The sequence below is a fragment of the Macrobrachium rosenbergii genome, chromosome 12 (assembly GCF_040412425.1).
Source record: "Macrobrachium rosenbergii isolate ZJJX-2024 chromosome 12, ASM4041242v1, whole genome shotgun sequence".
Classification (NCBI taxonomy): domain Eukaryota; kingdom Metazoa; phylum Arthropoda; class Malacostraca; order Decapoda; family Palaemonidae; genus Macrobrachium; species Macrobrachium rosenbergii.
Genome location: NC_089752.1, coordinates 1405501 through 1423000, shown reverse-complemented (window position 1 = coordinate 1423000; position 17500 = coordinate 1405501). Strand labels below are relative to the sequence as shown.

The window sequence follows — 17500 nt, the reverse complement described above, 5'->3', positions numbered from 1 at the left end:
TCTCTCTCCACCAGTCTGTGTCAGTGCCTTTCTCTATTCAATGGTGAGTACGTTTCAATTTGCAGATGATTTCCATTGTTGCTGGATACCGAGTAACCAGAAAACATAAATTAATTTGAACGTATTATTCAAACTGGGCGAAGATAATTGGTAAATCAAGTTTTGAAATATTTCTGTTTAACAGCAATTCGTTTCTTCCTGTACATTATAACCCACTGTTTCAGGCGTTTTCTCAACTCATACGATAAAATTGCTGATATTCTTATCACCCTTTTCGATTTTGTACGTGCATAAATTTCCACGTTTTATCATTCTCGCGCCACAGTTTTTTCTTCCTCTTTCTTTGTGAATACGACAACTTTTACTGGAAACGAATATCTACCAACTCTGGCATTAATTCGTTCCTTTCCGGCCAACTGAACAACACGACCATAAGTCGGCAGAGTTTCTGAAACTTTCTACCTATAGCTTTCTACCCTTGTTGAAACTAAATTTCCATAATCTTTTTTTTCTTTGGCTGCTTCATCGTTCATTCTGTGAAACCATTCTGTTCGCCATTATATTTGTTTCAGTGGCGTTTTCTCTCCTTTACTTCTTTTCTTCTCACTGATTGTCCTTCTGCAACTATATTTACGTATACCACTTTTCGCCAAGTGTTTTCTCTGAAGTGCTTTGCTACTCTAGTACTTCTCACTCTTGTGGAAGGCCTTTGTATTCTTGAAAGATAGTTGAGTTTTACATCCTTTCATACGAACAAAAAATTTGACGTCGTAAAATTAAGCAGAAACTGACATTAAATTTATTCAAATTATATATATGTGTGTATACATTTATTTGTTTATTGTTTACTTTTGTATATATGTACACACGCATACACACACTCACACAGAATAATACACACACACACACACACACATATATATATATATATATATATATATATATATATATATATATATATATATATAAGATGTGTCTGAATGAAAGCATGTTTATGAACCCCCCCAATAAAAAAAAGAGAAAACCTAACTCGCAATTGCATCTACATGCACGCCACCCAGCCGGGGGCGAGGCCCCCTTAAACACTAGCTGCTTTTTCCAATAGGAAAAGGCTTCCATGATTATTTGTTGTCGTACAACGGGACTACAATGGGCTCTCGCGTTAGATTGGTTCCGAGTTTTAATATCACAGTTTACATTATACGAAAAAACAAAAAAGGATATTGACCAGCGGATTTCCCTGCGCCGAACAACAATGCCGGGATTTATAAACATTTCGGGGAACGTTTTGTTTCAGTTTATGGCTGACGTATTTGGGTTCGTTTTCGTTATAAACAGGCTGTCTGTGTTTTCTGGTAAAAGAGGATTGTTGTACTCGGAATTTCGATTGTGATATATATCCATATACATTCATACATATATATATATATACATTTGTATATATGTATATACTGTATATGTATATTTCTCTCTCTCTCTCTCTCTCTCTCTCTCTCTCTCTCTCTATTCAGTGTTTGGTGAGTACGTTTCATTTTGCATATGATTTCCGTTGTTGCTGGATACCGAGTAACCAGTAACCATAAATTCATTTTATCTTATTTTTCAAACTGAGCGGAATTCATTGGTAATTCAAGTTTTGAAATATTTCTGTTTAATAGCAATTCGTTCCTTCCTGTAAATTATAACCCACTGTTTGTATGCGTTTTCTCAACTCATATGATGAAATTGTTGATATTCTTATCATTCTTTTTCATTTGTACGTGCATAAAAACGTTCACATTTTATCATTCTCGCTCCACAATTTTTTCTTCCTCTTTCTTTGTGAATATGACAAGTTTTACTGGAAACGGATATCTGAAAACTTTGGCATTAATTCGTGTGCTTCCGGCCAGCTGAACAACACGACCATAAGTCGGCAGAGTTTCTGAAACTTTCTACCTATAGCTTTCTACCCTTGTTCAAGCTAAATTTCCATAATCTTTTTTCTTTGGCTGCTTCATCGTTCATTCTGTGAAACCATTCTGTTCGCCATTATATTTGTTTCAGTGGCGTTTTCTCTCCTTTACCTCTTATCTTCTTACTGATTTTCCTTCTGGAACTATACGTACGTATACCACTTTTTGCCAAGTGTTTTCTCTGAAGTGCTTTGCTACTCTGGTACGTCTCACTCTTGTGGAAGGCCTTTATATTCTTGAAAGACAGTTTCGCATCCTTTCATACGAACAAAAAATTTGACATGATATAATTAAACAGAAATTGACATTAAATTTATTCGAATTATATATATGTGTATACATTTATTTATTCTTTACACACACATACACACACACATGTATATGTATATATATATATATGTATATATATATATACATATATATATATATATATATATATATATATATATATATATATATATATATATATATATGAAGAACAGAAAGGAAGAGATTTGTTACACACACAAAACTGTATAGTATAGGATTTGCATATATAAGAGATCGTGTGTGAATGAAAGCTGTTTATGGACCACCGCCCCCCCATTTTAAACACTAGCTGCTTTTTCCGAAAAGGCTTCCATGATTATTTGTTGTCGTACAACGGGACTACAATGGGCTCTCGCGTTGATTGTTCCGAGTTTTAATATCACAGTTTACATTATACGAAAACAAAAAGGATATTATTCCCTGCACCGAACAACAATGCTGGATTTATAAACATTTCGGTACTTTTATGGCTGACGGACATTTCGTTATAAACAGTCTGTCTGTCTCTTATGGTAAAAGAATTGTTGTACCATCCATATAATTTCATACATGCATTTATATATATTTGTATATATTACTCTCTCTCTCTCTCTCTCTCTAGTCTCTCTGTGTTCAGTAGTTGGTGTACGCGATTATATGCAAATGATTTGTTGTTGCTGGATAGTAACCAGAAACCATAAATTCATTTGAACTTGTGGAAGGAAGATAATTGGTAATTCAATGAATATATCTGTTCTATGAATTCGTTCCTTCCTGTACATTATAAACCACTGTTTGCATGCGTTTTCTCAACTCATATGATCATATTCCGATTTTGTACGTGCATAAATTTTCACATTTTATCATTCTGCCCACAATTTTTCTTTCTTTCTTTGTAAATATGACAAGTTTTACTGGAAACGGATATCTGCAAATTTGGCATTAAAGCTGAACAACACGACCATAAGTCGGCAGAGTTTCTGAAACTTTCTACCTATAGCTTTCTACCCTTATTTGAAACTAAATCCATAATCTTTTTCTTTGGCTGCTTCATGTTCGTTCATTGAAACTATTCTTTCGCCATTATATTTGTTTCAGTGGGGTTTTCTCTCTCCTAACTCTTTTTCTTCTCGCTGATTGTCCTTCTACAACTATATTTACGTATGCCACTTTTAGTGTTTTGTTTGAAGTGTTGTTCTACCACATTACTTTTCACACTTGTGGAAGCCTTTTATATTCTTGAAAGATAGTTTTTACATCCTTTCATACGAAAAAAAAAAATTTGTCTTGGTAAAATTAAGCAGAAACTGACATTAGTTTATTTCAATTATATATGTATATGTGTGTGTATACATTTATTTATTTATTTTTTTTTACATTTGTATCTATACACACAACAAACATACACACACATAAAACAGTATATTGTATATATTTTATATATATATATATATATATATATATATATATATATATATATATATAAAAAGGAATGAAGATCAGAAAGGAATAGACAGTTGTGCCAAAACTGTATAGTATAGGATTTGCATATATAAAATCGTGTGTGAATGAAAGCATGTTTATGGAACCTAAAAAAAAAAAGAGAAAAACCTAACTCGCAATTGCATCTGCATGCACGCAACGAAGCCGGGGGGGCGGGCTCCCTTAAACACTAGCTGCTTTTTCCAATAGGAAAAGGCTTCCATGATTATTTGTTGTCGTACAACGGGACTACAATGGGCTCTCGCGTTAGATTGGTTCCGAGTTTTAATATCACAGTTTACATTATACGAAAAAACAAAAAGGATATTGACCGGAGGATTTCCCTGCGCCCAACAACAATGCCGGGATTTATAAACATTTCAGGGGAACGTTTTGTTTTAGTTTATGGCTGACGGAGTTGGCTTCGCTTTCGTTATAAACAGGCTGTCTGTGTTTTCTGGTAAAAGAGGATTGTTGTACTCGAATTTCGATTAAGGTATACATACCTATATACATACAGACATACACACAAAATATATATATATATATATATATATATATATATATATATATATATATATATATATATATATATATATATATATATATATATATATATGTGTGTGTGTATATATATGATATAAATTTCTGACTCACATCAGGATCGAACCCAGGCCTTCCAATTGAAAAACCTGTGTTCGATCCCGATGTGAGTGAGAAATTTATTTCTGTTCCACACGTGATTGTGTGTTGATTATTTCTATGTAAATATATATATATATATATATATATATATATATATATGTGTGTGTGTGTGTGTGTGTGTGTGTATGTATGTATGTATGTATGTATGTATGTATGTATGTATATATACATATACACACTCACAAATTTAGCGAATATCCGGAACTATAAATTATATATTTATCAAAGAAAATAAAGTACAGAATTGAATAGATTTAACAAGTACGGTTTGTGATGAGTAATTGGAGATAAGGATCAGTCAGCCCAAAATAATTTAATTCTGACGTTAAGCTTATTAGACGAGAGAACCCATTCTTTAAACTATCTTCTGTTAATATATTAACAGAAAAATTTTGTATAGTTCAATTAATATGACATTGATTTCTGTTGGATTTTTATTTTATCTGATAACTAATACGAATTTTCTTCTTCAGGTAGACAAACGTTGGGAGACGAATCAGAGAAAACATTGCCAAATTTCTCAAGCCTACGTAAACCAAATGTATTGAAGATAGGATCCTGCACTGTCTGAAAAGCCAGTATTCATGGAGGCTCTGCCGTTGGAGACTACTCGAGTCGGCAATAAATGGCGTTAATCCGATCGGAATCTCTCGCTGGCTCAATGTACTCTTCTCAGAGTCGCCAGTTCTGCTTTCAATTTTCATTATTGCCTCTTCCTTTCTGTGCCGGAACTAGAACGGATACGTTGCCGTTTCTTATTCAGCTGGGAAACGAAGGTAATGTAGGTCGTTCAGTTTTGTAAGTACTGAGTAGGGTCCGATCATAAAGGACACTTAATGGTTCTTCAGTTTTTACTTTTATGTTAATCTGGTAGTACCCATTAACCATTGCATGGCTCAATAGGCCACTTGATTGAATTTATTAATTTTACTCAAAGTTTTTATTACCTCTTTGGTTAAGAGGCTTCTGAATGTACAAAATGTGTTTAATCAAAAGCAAAATAATCATAATCACATGGCTGCTACTTAATGATCAGTTAGCCAACGAGATGTTCTGCAGCTTAAGGAAACTTCATCAAAATTAAAATTCCCAGTTAACAAGGCTTTTAAATTGTGAAGATCTGTTATAGTGCAAGGCTTTAACATAGATTTAACCAGGGTAAAACAAATCTGTGACCAAATATCACTTTTGCCTTTATCTATTGCAAAGTCTTTTAATTTCATAAAGGTTACCTAGCAGCTAAGATTCAGCGATATAAGTTACTCTCTCCCTCAGCTCAGGTAATTTGACAATCATGATGAGCAAGCATTTTTGATTGACATTAATAGTTTTTGTTTAGAAAGGAAGAGATTCATTGTCATTATTTGTTTTTACTCTAATTAAAGGTAAGGTAATGATATGTATAATATATATGATGATATATATAATATATACATATATATATATATATATATATATATATATATATATATATATATATATATATATATCTATATATATATATCAAAGTCGAACGGCAGTTGCTTTAAACCTGATGAACAGCATCGAGTTATAGCTTTGAAAATGGGACACATGGTCCTGAAACGTCAGCATAATAAAGTACATTGAAAGGAAATACAAAGGAATTCTCCTTCTCCCTAACTCGATGCTATATATATATATATATATATATATATATATATATATATATATATATATATATATATATATATATATATATATATATATATACACACACACACACACACACACACACACACATCTAGTTTCATCTACATGAAAAAGGTATCTTTCAGAGGACTGATGAATAATGGCAAAAATGTGCAGCCTGCATGCTCGAGGGACATTACAAAGGGAACATACAGGCAGTCGGAAACCACATATTCACACGGACATGTGGAAAGAAGATGAGACATGGTTAACTCGTTAGTGTCTGAGGTAAGTACTCTCTTTAGAAAATTATTTTTTTCGTCCTGCGTCAACTACCTTTTTTAAAAGCTATACATTGTACAGATTTCCTGTTAAATCAATGGCTCGAGTTTGTACATGCCCTGACTGATATTTATATTCTTAAAAGAACTCTCTTTTGTCAGACTGGACTCTGGAATGCTTCTGTTCAGTAAATCATTGGAATGAACTATCTATTGTTATTAAATCATAGTTTTCAATAAAATATAAAAAAAAAACATACTGTTGACATGTGCTTATACAATACAGTTTTTATGCTCCTCTGTTCTGTTTCCCAGTGATTTTCCAATTTGATCAGTACAAAAGATGTCTCAAGACTCACATGGCAGTTGATATACACACCCTTTATTGTTTTCGGATGAGTTCTTACTAAGTGCTTGTTTCATTGTTTTATTATTCTTAATGTTACATTATTACTAAATGATAACTCAAGTACGTTTTCTGAGTTACAGGTTTCTTTGTTGTTATCATAAAACGTCTCTTTTTTGCTGCTCTTAATGAATATCAAATATAGAATCAATATATTTTTAATTTCTTGCTGAATTCCTAATTTTGTCTATTTCATCATCAGTGGATTCAAGGTTACATATACGTAACATGTTTTGATGTCAAGTTGGATAAGTATTCTAATGCGATTACGGTCACCGGCCATGTTAGGAGGCATTTTTCCAGAGTTCAAATTTTAGACCCCACACTTTATCTACTTTTGATCAGACAAGTCCGTAGTGAACTGATGCTACTTCTCAGGAGGTTAATGTAGTTCATTCTAATAAACACAGTCATTAAGTCTTACAACTGTCAAAAGTTAGATCATTATAAGACTGATAGCCGAGTGAAGTATTATATACGTAATGCTAAATCATATAAATTATAAATCAAAATCTCATAGTTTTCAGAAGTGTAATTCTAGATTTAAAAATCATTCAGGAACTCACATTGGCACTTACACGATGTCTAATCATGGTTACTCTGATAATGATCATGGTAATGTCTTGTCGTAAAAAATACTAACCCTAGTAATAATTTTCAGGTTAAGTGAACTCCCAAGAGACTAGGTAAAAGGATTGACACCAAGCACACCCATAATAAATCTGCTCATACGGTGCAAACGCAACAATTCAAATTTTCTATCGGACTCTGTCAAGACAGCACCTCCCTACCAGATTTCTAAAGGTAAGGTTACCCTAACTGATTCACCATTACAGACAGAAAGTAGATTTCTAGTGTTACAAGATTACTGTAGTGAAAACAACGAAGCAGAAGTAAGTAATGGTTTTTGTCGGTCGCATCAAATACTTAAGATTGCAAATGTTTCCAATTTTATTACATTCATTCAGCAGAATCCTCTATGAAAGACCAGTCCTTACTATTAAGAGAGAGGCATAATGTTCGAAAACACACTAGGTAATTTCCCCAGAATTTTTAGTCCACAGAACTCATGTACAGCTTGCCGGCATGCAAATTCCTGAGATGTATGCTAGTATTGCGCTAGCCATGGTGTTTTTGCCATGTCCCTAGGTTATGTTAGGTTTGGTTAGGTTGGGCTGGGTTAGGTTAGGTCAGGTCTGATAACCCCTGCGGTACTTTGGATGTGGGGAACGTGATGAGATTATTTTCAAGAAAATTCTACGGTTAGTTTTGAAGATATGGCGTCCCGCTTTTTTCAGGGAAAGGTCCCGGCACTCGGTTACATCTCGGGGAAAATGCTGCCGGTGTAGGAAATAATAAATCAGGAATTGTGGGTACAGTCGATTCAGTATCGCAAAGGTAGTTTCCAGTTCACTTAGAAGTCGGTAGGTATTAATAGTGTAAATATGTAACCCCGCTGTTATAATATGATATCCTTTAATGTCTGATAATGGCATTATTATGTTACCAGTCAAGCGAGATGTACAGTAGTGCCTAGAGGGAAGTTTTCCAAGTCTTCAGAATCTCTTACAGAATACTCAGATTTCAGGTCTCTTTATTTTGCTTGCTAGAATACTACAATTATGCCTGTCTTTACACACAATGTATATATATATATATATATATATATATATATATATATATATATATATATATATATATATATATATATATATATATATATATACATATATATATATATATATATATATATATATATATGTATGTATGTATGTACATACATGCATACATACATGCCTACCTAAATATATATACATATATATGTATGTATGTATGCATGCTGTATGTATACACGTTAGGAACGTGTAACAATATATTTCATTTTATTTGATGATGAATACAATGACGCCATGCAATTAGAGTAACACATACGGACATATAATGGAATATCGCATTTAACTGCGATTATAATTATCACTGCCATCAATTTAATTTCAGCAGGGAGAGCTTCACCGAAGTAATAATTTTACTGTAAACGAATACCTCCTTAATCAGTCCTCCTTGGCAACAGCGGAAACATATCCGTCTAGAAAATTGCTTTGGGCAAAAATGGGCGTGAATGGAAGACCCCATGTCTGTCCTTTCCTCTCCTCTGAGGAAGGGAGGCCCAGTCGTATAACATTCTCTCTCTCTCTCTCTCTCTCTCTCGACAAGGACCAGTATTTTGCCCTAAAATGGAAAACTGCAGTATCTGCAAATTTTCGAAGTTGAGATATATCACCTATTGGGCTCGTGAAACACTAATACACATGTTACTGCCGTTTCAGAATGATTCTTCAGTGCTTTATATAGGGGGTCCCATTTGCAGTATCTGCAAAATCAGTAGTAAGGCAAAGGAAAACTGCAGTATCTACCATTTTTCTCAGTTTTGTATTTTTGCAGATACTGCAGTCTTCCATTTTAGGGCAGTATTGTTGGATGCAGTGATAATATTGTCGGCATATTTTATCAGTATGTGTCATCTTGTTCCTTCTTCTGATTCTTTCTCTTATTATTAGCGATTTTCGCTCATTCATTATTACCGATTTCCAGCCATTCATTATTTCTTGGTTTCTCATTGCAACCAAATCATCTTTAAAAATTTTTTTCTTTCTCCCCAAATTAAAATTCTATTGTCTAATCGTCCAGTACGTGTCTTGTTAGAATAATAGTTTCATATAGAAACGCTTTTGAAATATATCGATATGTAAATACCTATAATAATAATTATAAAAAGTTACATGTTATTGATATAATAGGGATTTGAAATATCACAGCGAGAATAAAAAGCTACCATTTTTATTATATAATTAATTATTGAAGCCGTTCACGAGATTATAACTCGACAGCCGGCACTTCCTTAGGCATGATAGGAAGGAAATTAAAATAAAATATACGTATGAAAACGCTTAACGTATATTCCAGCAACAATAAACGCCAGATTCGGTAACTGAAAAATATTCCTTATGTAAGCCATGCTATTAACTTGTCATATCTTTCGAAATAAAACATACTTCTTTTTCCTATAAATTTATCTGCCTTTATTTGACCATTTAAAAAATACATATATACGCTCTTGCAGACACGTAAAAGGAAAATGAAGTTTTAGAACCTCGATTCTTGTACAAAAACAAGTCACTCGGAAGATTGGGAGAAACGGAACGTGTTTTTCAGTTGAAAAATCTGTGAGGCTTGCGTTAGTTAATCTGTTTTGCTTCACGGAGCCTTAGGATCGAGATTCAAAAGGGAAGAAAAATCCTCATATTTTCTCAGGTAAGGCTTCTTTGGCCAATAATTTAGCGGATAATGAAGCGTGCGTCAAGCAACCTCAGTTGTCAGTGGCAGTCTGTGACACAATAGTGAAACGGGAGAGAGAGAGAGAGAGAGAGAGAGAGAGAGAGAGAGAGAGAGAGAGAGATTATTTAGGTAAAAATTGAAATTGATTATTGTTACGCCTTGAATCTGCAAATGCAGTGTGTTTGTGTACGTGTGTGTGTGGGTGGTTGCGTCTGTGTATAAGAGAGAGAGAGAGAGAGAGAGAGAGAGAGAGAGAGGGTGGGGTGGTTGCGTCTGTGTATAAGAGAAAAGAAGAGAGAGAGAGAGGGTGGGGTGGTTGCGTCTGTGTATAAGAGAGAGAGAGAGAATTTTATTTTAAATCCCGTTTTCTTCATTGATGAAAAACAAAATAAAACGGATAGTAAGGGAAAGTGCACGATAATGAAACAGGAGAGAGAGAGAGAGAGAGAGAGAGAGAGAGAGAGAGAGAGAGAGAGAATTCAGGTTGGAAATAAATTGATTATTGTGACGTCTTGAGTCTGTTAAAATGCACTGTGCATGTGTGTACGTGGGTGTGGGTGGTTGCTCTCTGGGTATAAGAGAGAGAGAGAGAGAGAGAGAGAGAGAGAGAGAGAATTTAATTTTAAATCCCGTTTTCTTTCATAATAAAAAAAACAAAATAAAACGGATAGTAAGGGAAAGCGCATCTGGCCTGTCAGTGATTAGGAAATACCTTAAGTTAACTCGAGTTTGAAAAAGAAGAACCCGTTTTATATCCAGCGAAAAATATGAGGGCCCCTTTGTCCCCTGGCACAGAAATACTGCACCGTGGGCGTGGGGAGATTTATACTTGGAAATTAGCGACGATAGCGTTGTACCTCAGTGAATATACAAACTCTTTCTCCCTCCTTCATCTCTTGAAATGATACTCGCTGTGAACCCCAAATTCAATGCCTTAAGATACTGGTTATCACGAAGTTCTCTCATTTATTTCTTGAGTAATTACTGTGATGCCTAAGCATTGTCTTAAGTTATTACTTAATAAGAAGGTTCCTCATTCATTCTCTCAAACTACTGGCTGTTATGATGACCATTCATTGTATTAATGTACAGTTTAGGACGGTCATTGTTCATCTAATTGTATCGGTTACTTCATCAAACAAGTAAAAAATGCGCCGAAGTTTCTTCGGCGCAATCGAGTTTTCCGTTCAGCCGCTACAGTGTATAATCAGTGCCACCGAAAATAGATCTATCTTTCGGTGGTCTCGGTACAGTGCTGTATGAGCCGCGGCCCATGAAACTTTAAACTAGGCCCGGTGGTGGCCTATCCTATATCGTTGCCAGAAGCTCGATTATGACTAACTTTAACCTTAAATAAAATAAAAACTACTGAGGCTAGAGGGCTGCAATTTGGTAAGTTTGACGATTGGAGGGTGGATCATCAACATACCAGTTTGCAGCCCCCTAGCCTCAGTAGTTTTTAAGATCTGAGGGCGGACAGAAAAAAGTGCGGACGGACAGACAAAGCCGGCACAATAGTTTTCTTTTACATAAAACTGAAAACTCTTTAAATTAGTGAATATGATATACATTGCCGGTGAGGAATCCTTAACGGGATATATTTTTAACAAGGCAGAATTTGTAATTATGTCATAAAAGTGATTTGAGGATCTAAGAGACCAGTCCAGAAATGCAAATCAAGATGAAAGTAAGAAATATCATCAGTCATACCTTCATTAGTATTTGGAGAATTTATTTCATAAGTAAACAAACCTTATGTAATGGCTAGTGTCAAGACTTCAGGAAAATAGCCGCTAAATGATATGTCATCGTGGAGAAGATCAAAACAGGAATTGATATAGAGAGATTACAGTCACTATCTTTTAACGCAGAATGCTCAGAGTTCCGTTAACTTTCAAGTGCTCATAAACCCTACTCTCTTGTTTGCTAGAAATGATTTCTCTCGCAAAGGGACATTAACTCTCGCGCAGGAGTTGAAGTACGGTAAATTTGATTGACGCCATTTCACTTAGCCCGGCAGAGAATTGAATTGAATATAGAATTTAGGCTAAAGGCCAAGCACTGGGACCTATGAGGTCATTCAACGCTGAAACGGAAATTGAAAGTAAAAGGTTTGAAAGGTGTAACAGGAGGAAAACCTCGCAGTTGCACTATGAATCAACTGTTAGAGGGTTGAAGAAAGTAAGATGGAAGAAAGTGAACATGAAAGGAGGTACAGTGAAAGGAACGAAAGGGGTTGCAGCTAGGGGCCGAAGGAACGCTGCAAAGAACCTTAAGTAATGCTTACAGTGCACCGCATGAGGTCCGCTACGGGGTAGTCCGGCAGAGAAGAAAGAGGATATATTGCCCCCACAGAAACCTAATATAGAAGATGGTTAGAGCCAAGTCGTTGGAAGGAAATTGAAGGGACGGGAATAAGAGCAATTAATGCGGACGGAATCACCCAGAGGGGTTTTTGAGAGAGTGATTCTTCCAAGAAAGTCCTTCTTAAGACTTAATATCATCTCTCTCTAGCTTTCATTTACGAAAGTTTCTCCATTAACGATTAGCCGCGTGAGTGCCCGAGTAGTAGTTCTCATTAGGATCCGAAGGTGGGAAAGTTTTATTGGTGTGAAGAAGATTATTATGTGGCCTGGTTCCTTATGATTATTATTATTGTTATGAGTGTGAGCGTATGTGTGTAAATTCGTGTATTGTGTGAAATTACTGTGGAAAATTGGCTTGTAGAATTACAGACGTTTTTCTCTTCTCATTAAACCTTACCGTCACTATGTCACCAACTATTATTAATATTATAATCATTTCACCTGTAATATTAGTATTGCTATTGACGCTGACTTTGATTCCCACTGTATAATTGCTCACGTAGTCTTTTCTTTTTAGTAGTCCGTAAAGGAAAACTATTGTGCCGGCTTTGTCTGTCCGTCCGCACTTTTTTCTGTCCGCACTTTTTCTGTCCGCCCTCAGATCTTAAAAACTACTAATCCTAGATACCTGCAAATTGCTATGTTGTTCATCCACTCTCCAATCATCATATATACCAAATTGTAGCCCGCTAACCTCAGGACTTTTTATTTTATTTAAGGTTAAAGTTAGCCATAATCGTGATTAAAGTTTCATGGGCCGCGGCTCAGACAGCATTGTACCGAGACCACCGACAGATAGGTCTATTTTCGGTGGCCTTGATTATACGATGTAGCGGCTGTACAGAAAACTCGATCGTGCCGCAGAAACTTCGGCGCATTTTTTGCTTGTTCTTCATCGAGACCAATCTTCATTAAATCTGGCATGATGTTATTCTGTTTCGGTGACACTTTGACTCAAATGTTTATGACATATAATTCCAGTGTCACAAGACAACAACGCGTCAAGAAGTGTTGAAATCGGATACACATGTTCCACAGAAAATAATAATTTTCATAAAACGTACAGTGTTCTTTCTCCTACCTATCAATTTCCGATCAGTGTCCGTTGGCGCCGTTAAATCGGATACACATGTTCCGATTGTTTAAGTGGTTGAAAATGATCATTTCATAAAACGTACAGTGTTCTTTCTCCTACCTATCAATTTCCGATCCAGTGTCCACTTGACGCCGTTGGGCGTCTCCAGAATGGAGGATTATTTAATGGTGCGTGCTCCGATTGTTTAAGTGGTCTGGTTAAACTGAGACATACTTAACTTTCGACTAAGATCGTATTTACGCTGTCCTAGAAAGAAGATATTGTAAATTGATTTTGAATTGGTCAAAATAAAATGCTAAAAACTGAAACGTGATAAGGCTTTAGGCGAATAAAGACAAATGGTATGTTAATTCAGTATAATAATAATAATAATAATAATAATAATAATAATAATAATAATAATAATAATAATAATAATAGATTCACAATTTCGTGAAAAACAATCTGTGTAATAAAAATCCACAATTATATAGTAAATATATTACAATGTAAAATATGTAAAATAAACCAAAGACTTCCGAACACTTAAACGGTGTTCCTCATCAGTGCTGACGTTATTTTACATATTTTACATAGTAATATATCTACTATATAATTGTGGATTTTTATTACACAGTAATAATAATGTTAAATGAATTGGCAGCATCATTCTAATTGATTATTTAATGAGTCGTCTCCATTCTTCATGCAGTCCTTTTTCCTTCATTGCTGACGCAAGAAAAATGTTGGCCAATATTCATATTATGACTGAGAGAAATGGAACGGGGCCAGTAATGAATAAGACAAGCGGGCGCAATAAGCCCAAAATAGAAATTCAACAGAAACAGCAAAACGCAAGCTAAAAGATTCGAGTAATGAAATATGCACACTGGACGGACAAACAACAATTATAAATGATTAAAACAATTTCAAGGGAAAACTCGAGAACACGGAGTAATTGAATTATGCCTTCATAAGTTAGAAAGTAAAAAAGGAAAAAAAATGGCTTCACTAAATAGGATTTTCCTCGGAGACGTAAAAGAAATGTAAATTACTTCTAGATGAGAACCCGTGAACGACCTCTGGCTCATCAAATATTTGGTTGTGTATACCGAGGCATGACGAATACAAGATATTTTTGAGAGAGAGAGAGAGAGAGAGAGAGAGAGAGAGAGAGAGAGAGAGAGACTCTCATGGCGCTCAGGTAGTGACACATTGGACCTACTTAATTTATATGATCCAGGTTCGAAGCAAAGTGGTGGGGTCATATAATGAAAAATGAGGTGTCTTTGGTGTGAAGGAAGAGATAGATCTTTCTGTAGTAACATGGAGGGCTATAAAAGTCAAGGAACACAGATACAAGAAGGGAATTCCAAAGCTCAGCCATAGGGACATGTCTCTATGTTATTCGAATTGGAAATTTTTTGAGTAAAAAAAAATGGTCCCTATGAACATGTGTCCTCGCACATATTCATAAATGGAATTTTATTATTATTATTATTATTATTATTATTATTATTATTATTATTATTATTATTATTATTATTATTGATGCTGTGGATGTTGGGTAAATATCGATACGCATCAAGACAACTCTTCAATGTCCAGTTATTCATTAATTGCTAAATCTTATTTGTCAACTTAATTAATTAGGGAAAATATGGAGTATTTTTACTGTTACACACAACAAGAATTATGTTTCTACTGAATAATTTAAATTATCACAGGTAAAAAAATCACCTTTGAATACTGTCGCGTAACGTAAACTGAAAGAATTGTTTATGATCGGTCCAATTCTTTATTAACATACAAGTGCATTTCCTGCCGGATATTTTATTGTTACTCTTCTATCCACTCGCTCCGTTTCGTATATCAATAGAATGGTGAGCGAGGATTTTCCCTTTCTCATAACTGGTCTGATTACTATTCATGTCAATTCAGATATCACTTTCGGCAAATACTTCAGTGACTGAAAAATTATTTCAACGAAGAAGAAAAATTACCATCGATGTAGGAAGCCTTTACTTTTGGCAAAACTCGTCGTCATGCCTTCTGCCGTCCGTATGAGAAATCCCTTTTGGACAAAGTTCTCATCACTTTACCGTATTAATTCAGCGGGGGCAACTTTCTTCCCCGTGTAAAAAATCCAGTATTCATGGGGTCTTCTCTGACGTTCCTGGTTGCCGCTGGTGGCAATTGATGGCATTAATCCGATTGGACTCTTCCTGGCTGAATGGCTCTTCTCCAGAGTGAGGTTGACAGTTTTGCTTTTATGGCTTCTTCTTGCTCATTAATTTGTTCATTTATTTCCGTCCTTCGTGGTTTACAAAACCAAGGATTGTTTTACGGTTACATTAAGGAGAAAGGGAGGTGGGGAGGGGGAGGGGTGCGGAGTGTGGGATCAACGTCTTTGCCATTCAAAGGTTACATCATGGGAACCAAATTTTTTTAGAGTAAAATTCATATATATATATATATATATATATATATATATATATATATATATATATATATGTATGTGTGTGTGTGTGTGTGTGTGTGTGTAAGTGGAAATTAGTTTAGCCACTATAGTGGAGGGTAGCGTCTGCAAAAAAAGAAACGTAATTAGAAAGGCTAACTGATTAACTTCTCGAATGAGGAAATACGGCGAATGCTGAGCATTTAGAGACAAAGTGTGTATTTGATTACACCCCCAAACTATTCCATACCTTTAATAGCTCGCTGAGGTTAGGAATAAACACCCGCATATTGAATATCTGTCGGAACTTTAATTTGTTACATGTACATAAGTGACACCTGACTGACCACATCATTACGTAAGCAGTGGGAGCAGGTGGTCTTTGGCAGGTGCCATTCGTCATCAGATGTAGTAAACATAAAATAGAAACTTTCCGCGTATGGAGTAATGTTGCAACAACCGCTTATTGTTATTTGTTATTAATTACTTATGTCTGTAAATTTATTGATTTTTATAGTATATTGTGCACACCGATTTGCTTATATATTTACTGATGTAAAACTATCCGTGTTGTAAGAATTAGTTTTCGATTGATTGACTACAATGTTGGGAGGTGGCGTCTGCAAAAATAGCTAAAAAGGTTAATTGGTTACCTTCTGGATTGAGAAATATTGTGAATAGTAGGTTTAGGAACAATCTATTCCATACCTTCAAGAGCTAATAAGATGTAACAACGGGCACCAATAAGGTGAATATTTCTCTTCTCTGAATTATAATTTGCAAGGAGTTAATTCAAGACAAAATCATAACGCATCGAACTACTTTCCTTCATAAGTGTTATTCCTTCCTCAATAACGATCTCCTCTCTCCCTCTATCTGTCTCTGCATCTAATAAAAACAAGTACAAAATGCGCCGACGTTTCTTCGGCGCAATCGAGTTTTCTGCACCGCCGCTACAGCGTATAATCAAGGCCACCGAAAACAGATCTATCTTTTGGTGGCCTCGGTATAGTGCTGTATGAGCCGCGACCCATGAAACTTTAACCACGGCCCAGTGGCCTATCTTATACCGTTACCAGAAGCACGATTATGGCTAAATTTAACCTTAAATAAAATAAAAACTACTGAGGCTAGAGGCCTGCAAGTTTGGTATATTTAATAATTGGAGGGTGGATGATCAACATACCAATTTGCAACCCTCTAGCCTCAGTAGTTTATAAGATCTGAGGGCGGACAGAAAAAGTGCGGACGGACAGACAAAACACGGAGCAATAGTTTTCTTTTCAGAAAACTAATAAAAAACAATATTCCAAAACACTTCATATTTTCTCTGAAAGAAATTCTGACTCTATCGAGAAATGAAGGCTGGAAAAAATGTGATATTATTAAATATTGTGGTGCAATATTTGTCCTTTTAACTTTTACTTCACAAAATACTAAATATCACGAAACATTGCAACTAACTAATGGGTATATTTTAACGTATCTTCACGGTATG

General features: G+C 35.1%; 1 protein-coding gene across 3 annotated transcripts in view; it reads left to right on the top strand.

The window, feature by feature from the left end:
• The window catches only part of LOC136844316 (uncharacterized), a 303767-nt gene that overhangs the window by 199910 nt on the left and 86357 nt on the right, over positions 1–17500 (top strand). For all 3 annotated transcript variants that reach the window (XM_067113290.1, XM_067113286.1, XM_067113287.1), the window contains 3 exons: positions 4904–5206; positions 6227–6368; positions 7429–7571. The gene's annotated coding sequence lies outside the window, so the exon portion shown is untranslated. The remainder of the gene's footprint in view (positions 1–4903; positions 5207–6226; positions 6369–7428; positions 7572–17500) is intronic.